Here is a 5055-nt window from a genome sequence, read left to right as displayed (position 1 = left end):
GATAGAGGGGGTGATTATGATCTATTGTCAGGTTAGACCCCAACACTGTTTGGCTGCCAGAACCACTAGTTGATGTTCCATTGTTGTTGTTATTGGCACTCATATTATTGTCATCGACATTTCCATTTTGACTGATTGGAACACTGTCATTTGCCATTTGTAATCTTGGACTAGAATTGTCAAATTACAGGTTTTCAAAAAAAATCAGATGAACCCTAATCTTTTAGCGGAATTTGAAATTAGGGAATTGGAATTGAATCGAGAATAGATCGTGTACTTGTTCTACTGCTTTGATACCATGAAGTTAATCAAGACTCCATTAATGAATTCTATGATTGAGAAGAAGAAGAAGATGAAGAGATGAACAGTTGAGAGAAGAAGAACTCAGAACATTGTATTGATGTGTAAAAATGAGTAGAATCATTAAGTGTAAGATTACAATGTAACGTGAGCTATGTATACAATGAGAGATTAACAAACTAATCTCAACTAATCGTCCTACAAGCTAATCGTATAGAAAGTTCGTTAACTAACTAACCATTTCTTAACAGCTATTAACTAATAATTGGAATTATACTGAAATTACACCTATGCCGTTACTATGCTTAACTGCTTGATCTCTTTTCTTCAACAACTAACATTGTTGACAGATGCCGTCTTGAAAATGAGGTCCGTCTCTCTCTCTTTTTCTTTTTTTTTTCTATTCCGAGTTTAATAACTACTGATAGTGTAAAAAAACCCTGTATAAGAATATAGTAGTATTGGTTTCATTTCTTAGAATTTGTTAGCGAAAACCAGGTACAAGAGTTTAGTTGGATAAATAAGATTTAGAGATTAATGTTTATATGGTCCTAAAAGCATATTCCATCTACTTGATATTATAATATTACGGTATATTTGACTGAACATAAAATTTAAATGCTAGTTTAGTTTGACATGGATTATATTAGTGATGGTGAAAGAAGAATATTAGAGTTTAATTTGAAAGTTAAACAGTGTAATAGTATATTACTTGAAAATCTTGAAAGCTGTTAGAAATAAAACAATGTCAAATAAATTGGACCTTTCGAAAATGGGAATAATGTTTCTCCATCTGATGTTTGGTCTCTAATTAAGGGTACTACTAATTTGAATTCCCTACGGGAAATCTCATTTCGATGGTAGAGCGTTTCTAATTACCAAAAGTGATTCCATTTTAGTGATCAAACTCAAAAACTCTAATGAAAGATGTGAAGTAGTATTTACTACCTTAATGGAGTACAACTTTTTGGTGATAAAGGAAATGGGAATAATGACTTGTAAATTAGAACGGACAAATTCATGTAAAAAACGGAAGCAAACTGGACACAACAACATATGAAATCGGGACCTATATATCTGTCTAGGGTTGTTTACGGTTTTGGTTAAAATCAAAATCAAATCGAAAATTTAATCAAACCGAATAAAAAAACCGATATTTGGTTTGGTTTGGTTTGGTTTTAAATTTTAAAAACCAATAATATTTGATTTGGTTATGGTTCTATTAAAAAATAACCGAATAAATAACCGAACCAAACCGATAAATTATATACATAAATTTTATAATTATTTATATGTATAATATTAGTTTTCATAAATAATTATAAATACTTTATACCTTTTAATCATTAATTTGATTTTTGGTCTACTTATTTCACATGTATTGTTTAAGGCCCATGTTTTTAAGAATATGTTAAAGCCCATGTCTTTAAGTCTTTTAACTCTTTAAGTGTAAACCTACTAACAGAAGCTCACGTTAGAGTCTAATGTCTTTAACTTAAATTTTTAGTCTTTCTTTGTCAGCCATTTGATTTTAGGTTGTTTCTTCTTCTTCTTCTTCTTTTTTTTTTTTTTTTTTTGAATTTATACCTTTCTTTTTTCTTGTCTGAATGTATCCTAAACTTCTAATACTTTTCATATGAAAAGGACAGAGGTTGTAGATTTGGAGGGTTCCTATAGATGATACTTGATAACGTCGGCATTTCTTTGCAATTCAAGCACATGGTAATGCCCTAATACTTATTCTCCGTGGGTAATCCTCCTAAAAAGCGAAAGAACAACTCCTCGTAGTCGAGATCCCAGCCTTAGGGATAATGATAGAAAAACATCTGAAGTTTGGGATCATTACACAAAGTTTTTTTAATAAAATGGGAGAATTGAGGGCAAAATGCAAGTACAGCCCCAAAGTTTAGGATCATTACACAAAGTTTTTTTATTTCATATATTTTCATTTTAATTTTAGGTAGTCTTTATGTTTAATTAATATGTATGTTTGTAACAACAACTAAAAGCTCCTATGCTCTACTTTATTTCCAGGTATGTGTATTAAGATGACAAAAATGGTGCGCCCACTACTAAGTTAGTTTTTAGCTCTATATGTAATAGTTTAGCAACTTTGGGTAACTTGAGTACTACACTATCACTAATAGTGAAAATATTTCTATGATGTATGTTCCACCTTAAACTATAAATAAAAGTTATCGTTTGAACAAAAAATAACATATCTTTTTCAACTTCTTACTGTTTTACTGATAAGTCTCATGGCTGCTAGTCATAAACCGAAAAATCGAACCAAACCGACAATAACCAAACCGGTGGTTATTATATTTGGTTTGGTTATGGTTTTAGACATTTAAAAATCGACTAAACTGGTTTGGTTATAGTTTTAATCAATAACCGACCCAAACCGAACCATGAACACTCTTATATGTGTCCAAAAGAAGATAGAAAAATAAAAATAGAGACATGCCATGTATTGACAAGCATGTACTGTATACTAAGCTAAGGGCCAAGGTCAAGGTGTGTTGCATGTGGACAGGGGCAGAGCCCGGGGGTTCATCCTCGGCGAAAAATTATAATGTATTTTTAAAGTTAAAATTATTTGATTATGTATACATAGTAGATGTTGAACTCCCTAATTTTTTTGTGTATTTACTTTTTAGAATTTTTGAACCCCTTGAATAAAAATTTAGGCTCCGCCATTACATGTGGATATAAGAATTGAATAAAAGAGAAGTCAATTAAGACGTGTAGCCTATGAACCAGTGAAAAATCGACAAAGAAAGAAAGTAACTTGGAGAGTGCCACCCCCCAAGGCAGCAAAAGTTACTACATCCTCCAATAATTTATCTCCAATAATTTATCCTCCATACACCATCCTTTAACGTAGCTAAGTACAGCCCCTATTGCTGGAGCTGCACATGCTAATATGCTATTTCTTCACACTTGGACGTCCCAGATTTTTAATCCAATCTAATCTAAACGTACGTACGTGTAGTGAGAAGCAATATAAAAAATTTAAGTTAAGGAATAGAAATTTTCTTAACTGCTCATAAATATTCATTTTTAATTTAAGTTTACAAGATTCAAAATTCCACTTATTCTTAAACTATATGTCAAGTCAAATTGAAACGCGTAAATTGATATGAACGGAGTATTATATTATTAAATATATTTGCTTACATTAATTGTTCAAGTCGAAACAATGCCAAATACTACATTTGTCCATGCTGGCCATTTAATTCGCACACTAAACTTTTGATGAGGGAGTTAAACTATTTATATACTGACAGTCCAAAAGAATTCTTACCCTATCAGTCTTTTACAATAGGTTAAATTACCCTGAAAAATATAACAATATTTCATATATTATTTGTCAGTGTATATAAGTTAAACTGCCACATAATTTTGGTGCAGGTTTTGAAGCTAAAGGAGCAGCTGTCTGAAGCAAAGAAGGAGATACAACGGCTGCTGATGGAGCGATGCGACGGCGTTCCGGGCAATAGTCCAACTACTTCATCACTCTCAATGGAAGCAGCCGGGGAATTTGCAGAGACGGATTCAGAATTTAAACTCTATGAATTCAATACTGAGATTCTTAGCATTAAACCCATTATATTTTTAAAGTTGTAGGTTCATATCTGCTATTTATTACAATTTTAATAATTTTTTACACATAAATTTATGTTCCGGGTTAAAAGTTAGGGGTTCAATTACCCCCATCTAACGTGCTATGTACGCCTCTGGGAATTTGGATTGGGTAATGGATTTTATGCCCCTGAAAACACTTATGCTCAGGGATTGGAATGGGTTAACCTGTACATGCCTGTACACATGTGAATAATATTCAACTTTTTAGTATTAAGCCCGCAAAAATCTATGTATATGTAGATAATGGGTCCGGAACCAAAATGCCCCAAAAAAAACAGTTTCGACCAAAATACCCCAACAAAAAAAAATGTTACGAAAATGCCTTTAGCGCAGTAAATTACTGCGCTAAAGAGTTAACGGACACGGCTCCGTTAATCGATATAGCATAATTTACTGCATCGCGCTATAGTGCTTTGTTTTTTTTTTTTTCCTGCTATTTTGGTTAACCCTTCTTTCGTTATACTTTTTAACGTACTTTGACCATAGATTAATCATGCTTCGGGACCCAAAACTTCAATATTTTATATAGAACCCTACTTATTTTTGTGCGATTAATTAGGTAGGATCAACACATCAAGGATACACAAAAGTTCGGATGACCGTTTTAGAGGTTGAAAAGTGCTCGAACGCCATTTTCGTTCAAGGATCGGTGACATTAGCTTGAAGTTCTTTACGAATACTTAAACTTGTTCATTAATAATTAATCAAAAGTTAGTCAAAATGGCAAAAAGATTCATGCAAAAAAAAAAAAAAACTTAATTAAATTGCATCATTAATAACCTTGAGTAGATGAAAATACTTAACACACTAATTCATTAATAAGAAACCCATGATATATTAAAAATAAAAACACAACATTCTTGAAAAAAAATTAAAAAACATTTAATACCTCGAGAGCATAACGATATATTAAACTTAAAACTAAAATCACAACATTCTTAATCATCATCGAGTACAAGTCCTCAATATCGTCCTCGAAAAATATTGGTGGTTTCTTAAGACACATCTTTTTTCGTTAGCGCTTAGTTCTCTCTTAGGTTGATGATGCTTGTTCTTCGCCAATTTAGCATGTAAAATCTACATCGTCTTGCCAACATTCTGTTGTTT

The 5055-nt window shown here is 32.0% G+C and overlaps 1 pseudogene; it reads left to right on the top strand.

Annotated features, from left to right (window-relative positions):
• LOC132047535 (homeobox-leucine zipper protein ATHB-40-like) overlaps nt 1-4182 on the top strand; it is a 10596-nt pseudogene extending 6414 nt beyond the window's left edge.
• Nucleotides 4183-5055: the final 873 nt, after the last annotated feature.

Source organism: Lycium ferocissimum, chromosome 2, assembly GCF_029784015.1.
Source record: "Lycium ferocissimum isolate CSIRO_LF1 chromosome 2, AGI_CSIRO_Lferr_CH_V1, whole genome shotgun sequence".
NCBI classification, from domain to species: domain Eukaryota; kingdom Viridiplantae; phylum Streptophyta; class Magnoliopsida; order Solanales; family Solanaceae; genus Lycium; species Lycium ferocissimum.
This window is presented reverse-complemented; position numbering and strand designations above follow the sequence as displayed.